Here is a 20,729-nt window from a genome sequence, read left to right on the forward strand (position 1 = left end):
TAGCACGTTTATATTACTGCATTGCATGATTGCATGTCCCTTATAGCCAAGGTGGCACTAGTGTATGGCCCAGTCTTCTCGTGAGATGCGACGTCATGCATGAAAACCACAACTCCAGTCACGTACCTTTATGGTATATAAAACTGGAGCATCAGTACCATTCAATTAGGTGACACTGAAAGGTATATCGATGCACCCAGGCTGGAATGACCTAAGCCTTTATCCTATTGTAAGTCGCAAAGTTACATGTCCCTATCGCCAACCCTATACTCGTACCTATACGGTATATCAAAGGTCACCAATTGTATTTCTTGGTCAAAATCAATGCCCAAGCGAGATCCTGCCCTGTTGTACCTTACTGTACGAGGGGGGTAGACAATGTCTATTTCAGACAAGAGATATTTAAGTGGGCCCTTACTCAGCATCGTGCGCCACCTCTCAACTAAGGATTAAACTAGTTGCTTTTTGACTTCAAAGATTGGAGTTGGAGTCTTAGATTATCACGTATACGGTATATCGAACCAAGTCACCACGTATCGAGAGGTATATAAGTGTACTTGGGCAAAGGTGGCTAGATAAATTGCATTACATGTAGTAAACCTAGAGTCTAGAAACCTCCCTATAGGTCACGATTCGAACTTATCATGGGTGTTCCCAGGTTGTTTGTTGGAAATGGACCTTACAAATGATGATATCAGAAATATACGATTTTGTCATCAAGGATCAAATTTTTTTTATTTAACCTGATTCGAAATTACTATATTAATGGGTGCACCAACCCAATAAAGAATCTATTTTAAATGTGGTAGTGATCCATAATGATCCAGTCAATCTCGGTTCAACAATCATGATGGGCTGGATCATTTAAACCAAAATGGAATTCAAACTCCTTGTTAATTCGGGTTTCAACCCATTTTAAAAGAAGAAAAATGTTTTCCAGAAAAAATATTTTCTAAAAGAAAAGAGAAAGAAGGAAAGACGATTTACAAAAGATATATTTTTGCAAGAACCTTGAAAATTTTCTAACATATGTTTTTCTAAAAAAAATCATTTTTACAAAAAATCTATTTTTTTGCATGGACCTTGAAAATTTATCAAAATGTATTTTTCTAAAAAGAAAATGGCTTGCAAAAAATAATCAGGTTTGTGAAAGTTTTTATTCAATGAAAACCGTATTTGTCAATAATTTTCTAGAGTGCAATAAAATTATTTTCCATTTGAATAATCATTGCATGAATAAATTATTTAATGGATTGGTGCACAGAATTTAATAAAATTTTAGGATTCATTTAAATGTTATTAAAGGGGTAATACTGGAATTGATTAAATTCACCTTCAATGAGGTTTAAGGGTTATCATTGTACCTAAGTTCAATCGTCCATCGTCTAGCTAGGATTGTAAGTCTGGTCAGTTAGAACAAACGTCAATATCAAGTCAACAGTCAGAAATGACATCAGAATTTCTTAACATCGCCCAATTGTTCCCTAAAGATCATAGTGCTTCAATCGTATCGGTTGTAAGCAATATCTCAGTCCTCAATCCTAATCAAGCTCGTGTGGGTACTTGTCTTGAGTTTTCATAAGTCATTTAGGTTAGCTCGAGTTCTTTTTTCAGCAAGGTCATGTCTTCTTTAGGTTGAGTTTATCTCTTTTATTTTTATGAGTTGAGTTCGTTTACCAAGTCTAGAACGAAGTCTGTCGCCCCATTTGAATAAATGAAATTTTTGAATACCTCGAGTGCATTAACGAATTAACTACCAATCTGGCCTCAATGATAGATTTCTCTACTAAACAAAAAGATAAGGGTGGGCTTAACCTTTAATAAAAAAGCAAAGGTCATTAACCTCGGAACAGAAAATAATTCCTTAAGAGATTCAAATAAAAATCATCCTATCCCTAAAGGAACATGAGGGGATAATGAATTTACTTAGAAATTTCAGAAGACTTGTTCGCATGGTCTGATGAGGATATGTTAGGTGCAAGCTTGGGTGTTGTCCGACATGGAATAGATACTCGCTCGACGAGATGAAAATATCAATAAGGTCAAAGAAGATGTTACAAAACGTATCAATGTTGTCCTCACTGCATCTATCATAAGTCAATACAGGGTACCTTTGGAATTGATATTTGATAACGGGTCACACTTTAAAGTCGAAGATATTACACTATTCAAAATCTCGCACCATAAATCATCTCCTTACCGTCCTCAGACCAATAGAGCAGTTGAAGTGGCCAATAAGAATCTAAAGACAATCATCAGGCAAATGTGTCAATCACATTGAGATTGATTAGAAATATTGCCATTTGCACTATAGGCATATCGAACTTCAATTCGATCCTCTACGGGAGCTACTCCCTACTCCTTAGTGTATGGCATGGAAGCAGTCTTGCCAGTTGAAATGAAAATCCCATCTCTCAGGGTCTTATTGGAAAGTCAATTGTTAGAAGCAGATTGGGTTCGTCAACTGTATAAGAATTAAATTTAATCGAAGAAAAATGACTAAGATCTTTGTACCACGTGTAGGCTTATCAAAGAAGAGTTATCCGTGCGTTTGATAAAAAGATCAAGGCCTGTCACTTACAAGTCAGGGATTTAGTTCTCAAAAAGAATCGAACACCTATCTTTGACCCTAGAGGGAAGTTTAAACCAAATTGAGGAGGTTCGCTCATCATCAAAGAAATATTACTGAGGAAACCTATCAGACTTCAAGACCATGATAGAATTGAATTACCAAAACCAATCAACCTTGACCAAATCAAATGGTACTACATTTAGGAGGCCATCTTTGACTGAATCAATTTTCTTGTTACCTAGTTCAATATATCCTGTCTCAACCCCTTTATAGCATTTTTCAAAAGAAAAATACATTTTTTGTTCTCAACCTGATCACCCAACCTAGGGGAGGAAAAAATTCGAACTACATTTTTGTTTGATCCCAAAATTTTGGGGTACGTAAGCAACCTAAGAAATTATCACAGGCCCGACCACATCAAAATAAAAAAATTTCCCCCATAGATAAAATTCAAAACAAAAAATATTGTCAAAATAGGGAAGAAAATTCAAAGGAAAAGAAAAAATACCACACAAGGGGCATTCGGGTTTTTGAGCTTTAAATTTTTTTTTTTTTATATTCAGTCCTAAACTTACCCATGAAAGTCCTCCTAAGTACCGTGTGAAAAAGTCAAGGAAGGTAGCAAATCATGATCAGACAATAACTCTAGAAGTTCAAAATGGAAGAAAAAGAAATAGGACCTACTATGTTGAAAATCCGAAAGGGCGATTTAGGCAAAAATTAAGGCAAGCTCGCAAGGTTGAAAATTCGAAATGACGGTCTTGACAACAATTAGAATAAAGAAAAAGAGCTTGCTAAGTTGAAAATCTGAAAGGGTGACTTAGGCAAAAATTAAGGCAAGCTCGTAAGGTTGAAAATCCAAAATGACGTTCTTGACAACAATCAGAGCAAAGAAAAAAAAAGTTTGCTAGATCGAAAATCTAAAAAGGTTATCTAGGCAAAACTAGAGCATGCTCGTTAGTTTGAAAATTTGAAAACGCAATCTAGGCAAAAGTTAGATCAACAAAGAAAAACAAAAGAAAATCTCCACAGAGTTGAAAAGCTAAAAGGTTGTTCGAGCCGAAATATCAGAAGTCTGAATAACCAAGTTTTAGTACCCAGCTTAAACCAAGAAAAGACTCATAAGTCACAAGCATCGTCTACGATTGATCTGAAAATTTTATACTTCTCCAAGTGAACGAAAGAGGAAAAATGGTCAATTTTACTATAAATCTCAAAAGGAAATATTTTGTTTTTTTGAGCCTAACTCAAAATCTTCAATATCAAAAGTCAAAATTAAAAGTTGAATCTTTATTGAGCTTGTGGTAATCAAATATTTCAAACCTTCATACAAGGGGCACTTTCTTTCTTCTTTGATATATAGTTTCCCTCTTATACTAGGGACATTTTTTTTTACGAGATGTGTTCAATACAATTTTTCCTGTCAAAGTAGGCGCATTTTGTTCTCAAACTTTATCAATGTTAATCCTAAAAGATAATGGGAACCCCAAATTTAATGTTACCCTCTTGATAGAAATTTTTTTACCCTTGAGGTTCAAAAGAAGTTAAAATTCATAAAATTTTGAAAGACTTTTAGGTTCAAATAGAAGTGCTTCTGATCTCATATTTCGTTTTGTCCACAGATTAACTCATTACCCTTTCACCTAGAATAGGAGATAGGGCATTCTTTCTTTCCCAGATTCAATCATTCTTTCCCAGATTCAATCATTATTTTTCAAATACATTTTCAATCATTTTTTCCCAGATTCATTCATTCCTTCTCAGTTTTACTCAGCCATATGCCACCGAGAGTTTTCTCGGAATTATGCTCAGATACCGCCGAAGGTTTTATCAGAATTATGCTCAGATGCCGCCAAAGGTTTTTTTGGAATAATACTCAGATGTCGTCGAGGGTTTTCTCATAATTATGCTCAATGCCACCGAGGTTTTCTCAGAATTAGGCTCACATGCCACCGAGGGTTTTCTCGAAATTATGCTCAGATACCGCCGAGGGTTTTCTCGGAATTATGCACAGATACCGCCGAGGGTTTTCTTATAATTATACTCAGATGCCGCCGAGGGTTTTCTTGAAATTTTACTCAGATATCGCTGAGGGTTTTCTGAAAATTATGTTTAGATGCTGCCAAGGGTTTTCTCCGAATTATGCTTAGGTGCCGTAGAGGGTTTTCACCAAATTATGCTAAGTTATGCTCAGAAATCGTCGAGGGTTTTCTCAGAATTATGCTCAGATGCCACCGAGGGTTTTCTCGGAATTATGCTCAGATACCATTGAGGGTTTTCTCGGAATTATGTTTAGTTTTAAGCTCAATTTATACCTAGATTATGCTCAGTTTTATGCTCAGATTTTACTTAATTTATGTTCAGATCTAGCTCAGACCATCTTTGAGATTTATTTCAGATTTTGAGTACACACACTTGCACATTTTTAGTCAAGGAGAATTTTTTTAATTCAAGGATCTGACACTGTCAGTGAGAGCTCATGCTCAAGAACATCACAACTTTTTAGTTTGGGGAGAGTTTTACCCTCAAGGATCCGAACATCCTAACAAATTGCTAAATCAGACTGCAAAATGAACTGTCACTAGCTTTGGCATTCGGATATTGTACTATCTATCGAAATAGATTTGCTAACTACTTTACTTCAACCCTCTGCCAAAGATGGGCATCTATAGACACCCCATTTTTGCATTCACCTGATTAATCAATTCATCAACCCGATCGCAACGATTCCCAATGACGGATAATTATTCCAATGCTCTATTTTATTATTAGATATGTTTAAAAAATTTGGATGAGGTATTTTTAAACTAACAAAACGGTAGAAGTCATACTAAGCTAGAAAAATTTAACCCTAAAAACATAGAAATCATCATCTTGTAGACAAAAAGAAGCTTTACGATAAAAATCACTAAAAAATGATCAAATTATTTCAAAATTACCCCTAACATCAAAACATTTTTAGAGCCCCTTACACTTAGGAAAACCCATTCGAATATATGAAATAACAAAGTGAAATTAAATTAAGCACTTTGTCAATTTTTATCAAATTTGACAAAATTACGAAATATACCCCTCATAAGGGTTGACAATCATTTCACGCCAAAAAATTTCATAATAACATAACCAATAATCTCATTGAATTCCTTAGGAAAAATTGATTCCAAAACATCCTAGAACATCGAAAACTGACTTGAAACACAAAAGTTCTCTTCGGGGCAAAATGATAATTTTTCAATTTTTAAAAATTTTTAATTTCGAAATTAATAAATAAAATATTAATTAATGTAAAGTAAAATCTTAATAAAATTAATTTAAAAATCTAAACCAAGTCAATATCATAAGACTTAAGTCAAAATCCTAATTAAAACCTAATAAAAAGGAATCAAGTTAATCTCATAAGACTTAAGTCAAAACCCTAATTAAAACTCTAATCTAAAAGTCAAACTCATAAGACTAAAGTCAAAACCGTAAAAGAAACCTAATCAAATACTAATTCTACCCAAAAAACTCTATAAATAGAAAGCCTCCACAACTTAATTTCTTATGTCAAAGAAAACCTTAGGAAAAGTAGGTCAAAAAGCCTCCTTAGTCCTTCCCAAAACTCTGATTTTGAAATCCTAACCCCTTACCTATCATGCAAACCCTAGGTTTTGTTCACAAACTTCTAGAAACTCTCTACAAAACACCTAGAAATTCATTAATAAATTTAGAAAACACTCAGATCTAAGAAGGAAGTACTTCATCTTAGAGATCTGAAGCGGATCCAGTGACAGGAACAAAGCGAGGAGTATCTTACGAAGAACTATTCTACAAGTTCTGAGGGAACGAATTATTGCGATTGTATTGGTATATTTTCTTTTTATCCTTTTTTATTTGTTTTATTTTATTTATATTAGGTTCTTTTTAGCAATGCAATATTCTAGGAAAATAGTAGAGACTGGCATACAATTGGTGGATTCGTAGTTATATATTTTCCTTCGTATGGATGTTAGCTACTTCACCATGTTCCCGAATTTCGACTAAAAGAGCGAAATATTTTTTGTAAAGCGTGATATCCCTAGAGGTACAACATTTTTTGATGCAGGACATCCATACGTTCAAATAGCCGTATCTTATGATTCGTTTGTCGGTTTTTAACGTAATATATACCCAATCGTTCACATCCAAAATACACACGTTTCCTGAGTAGAGAGATTTTTGATATGGTCACATCTTCAATCCCAAAAATGAAAAATAATGACAAACATCGCTCTAGCACCCGTTTTCTTCAAAAACTCAAAAAATTTTACGTTTCTTTAAAGGCTCATATCTCATTGTTCCTTCAATTGGTGGATACATAGTTATATCTATTCATCCGTACCAATGCTAGCTATGTCACCATGTTCCCAAATTGCAATTGCGAGAGCGAAATACTTTCCGAAAAAGTGATATCCCTAGAGATACACCATTTTTCTATGTAGCACATCCATATGTTCAAATGATCGTATCTCATGATCCATTTGTCAGTTTTTTATGTAATATATACCCAATCGTTTATATCGAAAATACACACGATTCTCGAGTAGAGAGATTTTCAATACGGGCACATCTTTCGTCCTAAAAATGAAAAATAACGGTAGACATCACTCTAGCACCTATTTTCTTGGAAAAATTGAAAGTTTTTACGTTTCTTTAAATGCTCGTATCTCATTGTTCCTTCAATTGGTGGGTTCGTAGTATATGTCTAATCATCCCTACGGATGTTAACTATGTCACCATGTTCCCGAATTTCAACTGCAAGAACAAAATACTTTCCAAAAAATGGGATTTCGTTGGAGGTACACAATTTTTTGATACAGGACATCCAAATGTTGAAATATACATATCTTATGATTCGTTTGTTGATTTTTAATGTAATATATGCCGAATCGTTCATATCGAAAATATACATGTTTTCCTAGGAGAGAGATTTCCGATAAGGGTACATTTTCCTTCCCAAAAATGAAAACCAATGGCAGACATCACTCTACCACCTGTTTTCTTCGAAAACACGAAAACTTTTATGTTTCTTTAAATGCTCGTATCTCATTGTTCCATCAATTGGTGGATTCGTAGTATATGCCTATTCATCCGTACAGATGTTAACTACGTCACCATGTTCCCGAATTTTGATTGCAAGAGCAAAATACTTTCCGAAAAAAACGTGATATCCTAGGAGGTACATCATTTTTAGATGCAGGATATCCATATGTTCAAATAGCCCTATCTCTTGATTCGTTTGTCGACTTTTAGCGTAATATATACCCAATCGTTCATATCGAAAATACGCACATTTCCCGAGCAGAGAGATTTTAGATAGGACCACATCTTCCTTCCGGAAAATGAAATATAACGACAGACATCGCTCTAACACCCGTTTTTTTTTAAACTCGAAAGTTTTTACATTTCGTTAAATGCGTATCTCATTGTTCCTTCAATTAGTGGATTCATAGCATATACCCAGATTGTACTAATGTTAGTTCTGCCACCAAGTTTCCAAATTTCAACTGCGGGAACGAAATACTTTTTGAAAAATGTAATTTCCCTCAAGGTACACTATTTTTTTATGCATGACATTCATACGTTCAAATGGCCATATCTCATGAACCATTTGGCGATTTTTAATGTAATATGTACCCAATCATTCATATAAAAAATGTGCACATTTCCGAGGAAAAAGATTTCCAATACGAGCATATCTTACTTCCCAAAAATGAAAAATAACGATAGACCGATCTAGCACTAGTTTTCTTCGAAAACTCGAAAGTATTTAACTTTCTCTAAATGCTCATATCTCATTGTTAATTCAATTGGTGGATTCATAGTTATGTCTTTTCATTCGGACGGATGTTAGTTACGTCACCATGTTCTTGAATTTCGACTGCAAGAGCAAAATACTTTCCAAAAAATGTGATATCCTTGGAGGTATATCTTTTTTTGATGCAGGACATCCATACGTTCAAATACCCATATCTCATTCATACGTTTGCTAATTTTTAATGTAATATATACCCAATAATTCATATCCAAAATACGCACGTTTCCCAAGTAAAGAGATTTTTTATACGGGCACATCTTCTATCCCAAAAATGAAAAAGAATGACAGACATTGCTCAACCACTTGTTTTCTTCAAAAACTCAAAAGTTTTTACGTTTTTTTAAATACTCATATCTCATTGTTCCTTCAATTGGTGGATTCATAGTATATGTCTAATCATCCCTACAGATGTTGACTACGTCACCATGTTCCCAAATTTCGACTGCGAGATCAAATTACTTTCCAAAAAATGAGATTTCCCTGGAGGTACACCATTTTTTGATGCAGGACATCCATATGTTGAAATATACGTATCTTATGATTCGTTTGCCAATTTTTAACGTAATATATACTAAATCGTTCATATAAAAAATACACCCATTTTCCTAGGAGAAAGATTTTTGATACGGGTACATCTTCCTTCCCAAAAATGAAAACCAATGACAGACATCGCTTTAGCACCTGGTTTCTTCAAAAACATGAAAGCTTTTACGGTTCTCTAAATACTTGTATCTCATTGTTCCATCAATTGGTGGATTTGTAGTATATGCCTATTCATCCGTACGAATGTTAACTACATCACCATGTTCCTGAATTTCGACTGCAAGAGCGAAATACTTTTCGAAAAACGTGATGTCCCTGGAGGTACATCATTTTTTGATACAGGACATCCATACGTTCAAATAGCCATATCTCTTGATTCGTTTGTCGATTTTTAACGTAATATATACCCAATCATTCGTATCGAAAATACGCACATTTCCTGAGTAGAGAGATTTAAGATATGAGCACATCTTCCTTCCCGAAAATGAAAAATAACAACAGACATCTCTCTACCACCCGTTTTCTTCGAAAACTAGAAAGTTTTTACGTTTCTTTAAATGCTTCGTATCTTATTATTCTTTCAATTGGTGGATTTGTAGCATATACCATTAGACCCGTACTGATGTTAGCTCCGCCACCATGTTTTCAGATTTCGAATGCGAGAGTGAAATACTTTCTGAAAAACGTAATTTCCTTGCATATCTTACTTTCCAAAATTAAAAAATAATGGCAAACATTGCTCTAGCACCTGTTTTCTTTGAAAACTCGAAAGTATTTGCATTTCTTTAAACGCTCATATCTCATTGTTAATTCCATTGGTGGATTCATAGTTATGTTTTTTCATCTAGACGGATGTTAGCTACGTCACCATGCTCTCGAATTTCGACTACGAGAGCGAAATACTTTTCGAAAAATGCGATTCCCTTGGAGGTACACCATTTTTTGATACAGGACATCCATACGTTCAAATGGTCATATCTCAAAATCCTTTTATCGGTTTTTAAAATAATATATACCCAATCGTTCATATCGAAAATACGTACGATTCCCGAGTAAAGAGATTTCCATTATGGGCATATCTTCCTTCCCAAAAATGAAAAATAATGGTAAATATCGCTCTAGCACCTATTTTCTTCGAAAACATGAAAGTTTTTATATTTTTTTAAATGCTCGTATCTTATTGTTCCATCAATTGGAGGATTCGTAGCATATGCCTATTCATCTGTACGGATGTTAACTACGTCACCATATTTTTGAATTTCGACTGTAAGAGCGAAATACTTTTTGAAAAAAGTGATATCCCTGAAGGTACATCATTTTTTGATGTAGGACATCCATACGTTCAAATAATCGTATCTCACGATTCGTTTGTCGGTTTTTAACGTAGTATATACAAAATCGTTCATATCCAAAATAAGCACGTTTCCTGAGTAGATAGATTCTTGATACAGTCACATCTTCAACCCCAAAATAAACATCGCTCTAGCATCCGTTTTCTTTGAAAACTCGAAAGTTTTTACATTTTTTTAAATGCTCGTATCTCATTGTTCCTTCAATTGGTGGATATGTAGTTATATCTATTCATCCATACGGATGCTAGCTACGTCACCATGCTCTCGAATTTTAATTGCGAGAGCAAAATACTTTTCGAAAAAAGTGATTTCTTTGGAGGTACACCATTTTTTTAGGTGGCACTTCCATTTGTTCAAATGTTTGTATCTCATGATCCATTTGTCTGTTTTTGACATAATATAAACCCAATCGTTCATATCGAAAATACACACGATTCCCGATTAGAGAGATTTCCAATATGGGCACATCTTCTTTCCTAAAAATGAAAATAATGGCAGATATCGCTCTAGTACCTATTTTCTTCAAAAAGGCGAAAGTTTTTATGTTTTTGTAAATTTTCATATCTCATTGTTCTTTCAATTGGTGGATTTGTAGTATATGTCTATTCATCCGTACGGATGTTAGTTATGTCACCATCTTAAAAAATTTCGACTGCGAGAACAAAATACTTTCCCAAAAATGTGATTTTGTTAGAGGTACACCATTTTTTTTATGCAGGACATCCATACGTTCAAATAGCCGTATCTCTTGATTTGTTTGTCAATTTTTAACGTAATATATACCCAATCGTTCATATCGAAAATACATACATTTCTCGAGTAGAGAGATTTCGGATACGAGCATATCTTCCTTCCTGAAAATGAAAAATAACAACAGACATCGCTCGAGCACCCGTTTTCTTTGAAAACTTAAAAGTTTCTTCATTTCTTTAAATTCCTGTATCTCATTGTTCCTTCAATTGGTGGATTCGTAGTATATACCCATTAGACCATACTGATGTTACCTTCGCCACCATGTTTCCAAATTTCGATTGCGAGAACGAAATACTTTCTAAAAAATATGATTTCCCTGTAGGTACACCATTTTTTGATGCAGGACATTCATACATTCAAATGGCCATATCTTATGATCCGTTTGTCAATTTTTAATGTAATATGTACCCAATCATTCATATAAAAAATATTCACGTTTCCCGGGGAAAAAGATTTATGATATAGGCATATCTTACTTCCCAAATATGACAAATAACGACAGACATCGCTCTAGCACCAGTTTTTTTCAAAAACTCAAAAGTGTTTAATTTCTTTAAATGCTTATATCTCATTGTTAATTCAATTGGTGGATTCATAGTTCTGTCTTTTCATCCAGATGGATGTTAGCTATGTCACCATGTTCCCAAATTTCGACTGCAAAAGCAAAATATTTTTCGAAAAACATGATATCCCTGGAGGTACATCTTTTTCTGATGCAGGAAATCCATATGTTCAAATAGACGTATCTCATGATTCATTTGTCAATTTTTAACGTAATATATACCTAATCAATCATATCGAAAATAAAAATGTTTTTCGAGTAGAGAGATTTCCTATACAGGCACATCTTCCTTCCCGAAAATGAAAAATAACGACAAACATCGATCTAGCACTCATTTTCTTCGAAAAATTGAAAGTTTTTACGTTTCTTTAAAAGTTCATATCTCATTGTTAATTCAATAGGTGGATTCATAGTATACGTCTATTCATCCGTACGAATGCTAGCTACATCTCCATGTTCCCAAATTTCGACTACGAGAGTGATATACTTTCTGAAAAAACATGATTTCACGGGAGGTACACAATTTTTTGATGCAGGACATCCATACCTTCAAATGGTCATATCTCATGATCCGTTTGTCGATTTTTAACGTAATATATACCTAATCATTCGTATAAAAAATACACATGTTTTTCGAATAGAGAGATTTTCGATACGGGCACATGTTTTTTCCTACAAACGAAAACTCACGGTAGACATCGCTATCGCACCTGTTTTCTTCGTAAACTCGAAAGTTTTTATGTTTTTTTAAATGCTCGTATCTCATTGTTCCTTCAATTAGTGGATTCGTATCATATGTCCATTCATCCGTACGGATGTTAGCTACGTTACCATCTTCTCGAATTTCGACTATGAGAGTAAAATACTTCCAAAAATTGTGATTTCCCTGGATGTACACCATTTTTTGATGCAGGACATCCATACGTTCAAATGATTATATCTCACGATCCGTTGGCTGGTTTTTAACGTAATATGTACTTAATCATTCATATAAAAAATGTGCACGTTTCTCGATGAGAAAGATTTCCGATACAAGTATATCTTACTTCCCAAAAATGTAAAATAACAATAGACATCGCCATAGAAACTGTTTTCTTCGAAAACTCAAAAGTTTTTACATTTTTTTAAATGCTCGTATCTCATTGTTCCTTCAACTAGTGGATTCATAGCATATGTCTATTTATCCGTATGGATGTTAGCTACGTCACCATCTTCCCTAATTTTGACTGTGAGAATGAAATGCTTTCCGAAAAATGAGATTTCCCTAAAGGTACACCATTTTTTGACTCAAGACATCTATACGTTCAAATAGTTGTATCTCATGATCTGTTTGTCGATTTTTAACGTAATATATACCTAATCATTCGTATAAAAAATACACATGTTTTTCGAATAGAGAGATTTTCGATACGGGCACATGTTTTTTCCTACAAACGAAAACTCACGGTAGACATCGCTATCGCACCTGTTTTCTTCGTAAACTCGAAAGTTTTTATGTTTTTTTAAATGCTCGTATCTCATTGTTCCTTCAATTAGTGGATTCGTATCATATGTCCATTCATCCGTACGGATGTTAGCTACGTTACCATCTTCTCGAATTTCGACTATGAGAGTAAAATACTTCCAAAAATTGTGATTTCCCTGGATGTACACCATTTTTTGATGCAGGACATCCATACGTTCAAATGATTATATCTCACGATCCGTTGGCTGGTTTTTAACGTAATATGTACTTAATCATTCATATAAAAAATGTGCACGTTTCTCGATGAGAAAGATTTCCGATACAAGTATATCTTACTTCCCAAAAATGTAAAATAACAATAGACATCGCCATAGAAACTGTTTTCTTCGAAAACTCAAAAGTTTTTACATTTTTTTAAATGCTCGTATCTCATTGTTCCTTCAACTAGTGGATTCATAGCATATGTCTATTTATCCGTATGGATGTTAGCTACGTCACCATCTTCCCTAATTTTGACTGTGAGAATGAAATGCTTTCCGAAAAATGAGATTTCCCTAAAGGTACACCATTTTTTGACTCAAGACATCTATACGTTCAAATAGTTGTATCTCATGATCTGTTTGTCGATTTTTAACGTAATATATACCCAATTGTTCATATAAAAAATACACACGTTTTCTAAGTAGAGAGATTGCTGAAATGGGCACATCTTTCTTCCTGAAAATGAAAAATAATGACAGACATCGCTCTTGCACCCATTTTCTTCGAAGACTCGAAAGTTTATATGTTTCTTTAAATGCTCATAATCATTGTACCTTTAATTGGTGGATTCGTAGTTATCTCTATTCATCTGTATGGATGTTGGCTACGTCACCATGTTTCCGAATTTTGACTGCGAGAGCAAAATACTTTCCAAAAAATGTGATTTCCTTGGAGATATACCATTTTTTTTTATACAGGACATCCATATGTTCAAATGGTCATTTCTTATGATCCGTTTGTCGGTTTTAACGTAATATATACCCAATCGTTCATGTTGAAAATATACACGTTTTCTGAGTAGAGAGATTTCCGATACGAGCTTATCTTCCTTCCCAAAAATGAAAAATAACAATAGACATCGATCTACCACCCATTTTCTTCAAGAACTATAAAGTTTTTACGTTTCTTTAAATGCTCGTATCTCATTGTTCCTTCAATTGGTGGATTCGTAGCATATACCCATTTGACCGTACTAATGTTAAGTACGCCACCATGTTTCTAGATTTCGACTACGAGAACGATATACTATTTGCGAAATATAATATTCCTAGAGGTACACCATTTTTTGATGCAGGACATCCATATGTTCAAATGGCCATATCTCATGATCCGTTTGTCGATTTTTAATGTAATATGTGCCTAATAATTTATATAGAAAATATGCATATTTCTCAAGAAGGATTTCCAATACGGGCATATCTTACTCCCCGAAAATGAAAAATAATGACAGACATCGCCATAACACCCATTTTCTTTTAAACACAAAAGTTTTTACGTTTCTTTAATGCATATCTCATTGTTAATTCAATTGGTGGATTTGTAGTATAGGTCTATTCATCCGTTTGGATGTTAACTACGTCACCAAATTCCCAAATTTTGACTACGAGAGCATAATACTTTGCAAAAAATGTGATTTCCCTGAAGGTATACCATTTTTTGATGTAGGACATCCAAATGTTCAAATAAACATATCTCATTATTCGTTTGTAGATTTGTAACGTAATATACACCCAATCGTTCATAAATAACGGTAGACATCGCTCTAGCACTTATTTTATTCGAAAACACGCAAGTTTTTACATTTTTTTAAATGCTCGTATCCCATTGTTCTTTCAATTGGTGGATTCATAGTATATGTCTATTCTTCATCCGCATGTTAACTACGTTACCACGTTCTCGAATTTCAACTGCGAGAGCAAACTACTTTCCAAAAAATGTGATTTCCCTGGAAGTACACCATGTTTTGATGCCGGACATCCAAATGTTCAAATAGACGTATCTCATGATTCGTTTATTTATTGGTGCATATAAAAAGAAATTGAATATGTTGCTACATTTACGACAACAACAAGGTTTTTGAATCTTTAACACCATTTCTCTCTTGCTGAAAATTCAATCACAACGTTCTCAGATTTCAGCCATTATAAAGAAAAACGTCTCTTTAACGAGGACTGATTTATAACGTTCTGTTGAAGATACAATGTCTTTATAAAGAGGATTCTTATCATTTGTTCCCAACGATCTTTAAAAGGGCAAACATTTTTTTCTTGCATGAACTCGACCTTACTTGCTGATTTGAATTCTTGGTTCAGTTTAAAACTGTTCTATCTTGCTAGTATTAGTAATTTTGCAGCAATTTCAACATTAAATTCTAATTTGGACCATATAGAGGGCTTGTTTTAGGCTATGCGTGGTTCAAAAAATAAAAGAAGAAAACAACAACGTATTGAAATCATGAGTAAGGAAGGAGGAGATTTGCAAGAGAGCGATATGAAATTATTCATCAAGGCTGCTCATGACCAATTCAAATTGTTGAATACACGACTGGATAATATGGAATCTTCTCATGAATCTAAAACATATTGAAGACATGAGTTCGAAGAAGAAGAAGATGCTAATTCTGAAGTAGAGAGTAAATTATCGATGAGATAAGAAAGTTGATTTCAAAGAAGATAACAATATGGGTAGCATTAAAATGACAATTCTGACTTTTCACGGGAAGAATAATCCCGAAACATATTTAGAGTGGGAAAGAAAGGTTGAGCACGTGTTTGATTGTCACAATTATTCCGAGGATAAGAAAGTAAAGCTAGCCGCCATGGAATTTACAAACTATGCAAGTATATGCTGGGATCAATTAGTGATCAATAGGCGTAGAATTGGTGAGAGGCCTATACGGTCATGGGAAGAAATGAAGTTGGTGATGCGCAATAGATTTATACCTAGCCATTACTATCGAGATTTGTATATTAAATTGCAAGGGCTAGTCCAAGATTCCATGAGTGTAGAGGATTATTATAAGATGATGGAAATCACCATGATTGAGCAAACATAGAAGAAGATAGAAAGGCAATCATGGCTAGATTTATTGCCAGATTGAACAAGGAGATTGCTGATGTGGTTGACTTACGACATTATGTGAAGATGGAAGAGTTACTACACAAAGCTATTAAAGTAGAAAAGCAAATCAAGTCTAGAAAGTTCAGATTTGGATCATCTTTTAATAGTCCGTGGAAATCAAAAGAAGAAGCAAATTCGAATAATTCGGTTTCTGTTCCTAAAGATAAACTTGAAACAAAGCCTCTTAGTAAGTCACGTCAGGTTAAGTGTTTTAGGTGCTAAGGGTTCGGACACATTGCTTCTGAATGCCCAAACAAAATGATTATGATTGTATTGGCAAACAGAGACATTGAAAGTGCTAGCTCAAGTGACAACGAAATGTCTCCATTAGAGGATTGTTCTGATGTTGAAGTAGAAGAGCCTGTGCATGGTGATTTACTTGTCACCAGGAGAGCTTTGAGTATACAGCCTAAGGATGAAGGAGATGAGGAGCAACGTGAGCATATTTTTCACACAAGATGCCACGTAAAGGATAAAGTATGTACATTGATTATTGATAGTGAGAGTTGTACCAATGTTGCTAATACCTTGTTGGTAGAGAAGTTGAATTTGAAATGGTAGAAACATCCTAAACCGTACAAGCTATAATGGCTGAATGATTGTGGAGAAGTGAAGGTAAACAAGCAAGTTCGGGTTCATTTCTCAATAGGCAAGTATGAGGATGAGGTTCTTTGTGATGTGGTACCAATGCATGCTGATCATATATTGCTTGGTCGACCGTGGCAATTGATAGGAGAGTTTCGCATGATGGGTACAAAAATCAATATTCTTTTGTAATGAACAACCGAAAGGTTGTATTGGCCCCTCCCGTGGCAATTGATAGGAGAGTTTCGCATGATGGGTACAAAAATCAATATTCTTTTGTAATGAACAACCGAAAGGTTGTATTGGCCCCTCTCAAGCCTTTGCAAGCTTATAAGGATCAGGTTAGGATATCAAGATAGTGCAAAATGAGAGCGAATCCAAAGTGTGAGAAAAAAATAGAGAAAATTGAACAACATAGAGAGGAAAATAATATAATGAGTGTACTTGCTAAAAAACATGAGGTTAAGAGTGTAATGATGGCAAAACAACAAGAACTAGTACTTCTGCACAAGGATAATATATTTGTTGTTATTGATAGGTTTAGAAAAATGGCCCAGTTCATTACTTGTTTTAAAACCAACGACGCAACACATATTGCTGATTTGTTCTTTAAGGAAGTAATGCGATTGCATGGGTTGCCTAAGTCAATTGTTAGTGATAGAGATGTTACATTCCTAAGTTATTTTTTGCGTACTTTATGGAATAAATTAGGAATTGAACTACTACTACCACATATTGAGTTTGCATATAATAGGACTGTTCATTCTATTACTTTATTTTCTCCTTTTGAAATTGTTTATGATTTTAATCTTTCAACACCTGTGGATATTTTACCTTTGCCTACTAATGAGCATGTTAATTTTGATGATAAGAAAAAAATAGATTTTGTGAAAGATTTACATACTAGAGTACGAGCCAACATTGACAAGAGGAATGAACAATTTACTAAGCAAGCCAAAAAGAGGCATTTGAAAGATGTCTTTCAACCTGGAGATTGAATTTGGGTGCACTTGCGTAATGCTAGGTTCCCTGCACAAACGAAGTCAAAATTGCAACCTAGAAGAGATGGACTATTTCAAGCCTTAGAGCGAATCAATGATAACGCCTACAAACTAGATTTGCCAAACGACTATGGTGATGTTAGTGTAACTTTTAATATTGCTGATTTATCTTTGTTTGATGTAGGTGATTTGAAGACGAATCTTTTCGAAGAGGGGGAGAATAATGAAGATCGGGTTGATGTTCCCAAGTCTTCTCAAAAACCATTGCAAGGAATTGGCTAGGGCAAGGACAAATAGTATGGAAGAGACATTACACGGCTTGATTGTGGAAGTATAATACAAGGAGGCCATTCTAGAATATTCTAAGACCAACTTTGGAGATGTCAAAGCTTCACCAAGGATGGTCAACTATCTTTTTGTGCAAGGGAGTGATTTGTAAGAATAAATTGGATGCAAGGGTTAATTGGGAGTTTGATATTCTAATTGTCCTTGGTCTTTTATTTCCAAAGGACTAATTAGACCCAATCTTGATCTAATTTGTCTATAAAAGGGCACCTTATGTTGTATTTTGAACACAATTTGACAATTTACATTTTATGATAATTGAAGTTTCTTCAAGAAGTTTGTTTTGTTTCATGTGTTCTACTTTGAGCTCTTTATGAGTTCTTGAAGGAGGGCATGAATCTTTGACTTATCAAAGAAGCGATCATCCTTTGTGGCATCTCAAGATTGGGATTTTAAGGACATAGCTTCCTTAAGGTTCTAATACGATCATCATCATCTTTTGTTTCTATACAACTTTAGAATATACGAAAATTTTCAAATGGACAAGATTCCTAGAAGAGATCATCAAGAGAAGGTCCTAATCCGAGAGGATTCATATCACCATGTTCTCAAATTTCAACTGCGAGAGCAAAATACTTTTCGAAAAACTTGATTTCCCAGGAGGTATACCATGTTTTGATGCATGACATCCATATATTGAAATAGACATAGCTCATGATTCGTATGTCGGTTTTTATCGTAATATATACGCTATCGTTCATATTGAACATACGCATGTTTTCCTAGCATAGAGATTTTCGATACGGGCACATCTACCTTCCCGAAAATTAAAAATAACGACAAACATCGCTCTAGCACCCATTTTCTTCAAAAACTCGAAAGTTTTTATGTTTTTTAAAATGCCCATATCTCATGTTCCTTCAATTGGTGGATTCATAATATATGTTTGTTCATCTGTATGGATGTAGCCCGTCACCATGTTCCCAAATTTTGTCTACGAGAGTGTAATACTTTATGAAAAATGTGATTTCCCTGGAGGTACACTTTTTTTTATACAGGACATCCATACGTTCAAATAGCCGTATCTCATGATTAGTTTGTCGATTTTCAACTTAATATATACTCATTCATTCATATAAAAAATGTACACGTTTCCCGAGGAAAGAGATTTATGATACGGGCACATCTTCCTTCCCGAAAATGAAAAGTAAATATGAACATCGTTTTAGCACCCGTTTTCTTCCAAAACTAGAAAGTTTTTATGTTTATTTAAATGCTCGTATCTTATTGTTCCTTCAATTGGTGGATTCGTTGTATATGTCTATTCATCTGTACGGAAGTTAACTACGTCACCATGTTCCCGAATTTCGACTACAAGAGGAAAATACTTTCCAAAAAATATGATTTCCCTAGAGGTATAGCATTTTTTTATGCAGGACATCCATATGTTCAGATAGACGTATCTCATGCTTTGTATGTCGATTTTTAACGTAACATTTAAGCTATCATTCATATCGACAATACGCACGTTTTCCAAACAGGGAGATTTTTTATACAGGCACGTCTGCCTTCCCGAAAATTAAAAATAACGACAGACATCGTTCTAGCACCCACTTTCTTTGAAAACTTGAAAGTTTTTACGTTTCTTTAAATGCACATATCTCATTGTTCCTTCAATTAGTGGATTCGTGGTATATGTCTATTCATCCTTATGGATGTTAGCTACGTCACCATGTTCGTAAATTTGGATTGCCAGAGAGAAATAAATTTTGAAAAATGTGATTTTCCTAGAGGTACACAATTTTTTTTATGCAGGACATCCATATGTTCAAATGGTCGTAACTCATGAAATATTAGTCAATTTTTAACGTAATATATACACAATCATTTATATCGAAAATACACACGTTTCCCGAGTAGAGAAATTTCCGATACAGGCACATCTTCCTTCCCAAAACTGAAAAATAATGGTAGACATCTGTCGAGGTCCTATATTCTTTGAAAACTTGAAAGTTTTTACATTTCTTTAAATGCTCATATCTCATTCTTCCTTCAATTGGTAGATGCGTGGTATATGTCTATTCATCCGTACGGATGTTAACTACATCGCCAGGTTCCCAAATTTCGACTGCGAGAGCGAAATACTTTTCAAAAAATTTGATTTCCCTGGAGGTATACTATCCTTTTATACAGGACATCCATATGTTCGAATAGACGTATCTCATGATTCGTGTGTCGATTTTTAACGTAATATATGCTGTCGTTCACATCGAAAATACGCATGTTTTCGAAGAAGAGAGATTCCTAATAGAGGCACATCGGCATTCCCGAAAACTAAATAACGACAGACATCGTTCTAGCACCCATTTTCTTCGAAAAAAACGAAAGTTTTTACATTTCTTTAAATGCACATATCTCATTGTTCCTTCAATTGGTGGATTCGTAGTATATGTATGTTCATCCGTATGGATGTTAGCTACGTCACCATGTTCCTGAATTTCGACTGCGAGAGCGAAATACTTTTCGAAAAACGTGATTTTCCTAGAGGTACACAATTTTTTAATGCAGGACATCCATATGTTCAAATGGTTGTACCTCATGATCTGTTAGTCG

Source organism: Akebia trifoliata, chromosome 2, assembly GCF_017979445.1.
Source record: "Akebia trifoliata isolate Shusen 1 chromosome 2, ASM1797944v1, whole genome shotgun sequence".
NCBI lineage: Eukaryota > Viridiplantae > Streptophyta > Magnoliopsida > Ranunculales > Lardizabalaceae > Akebia > Akebia trifoliata.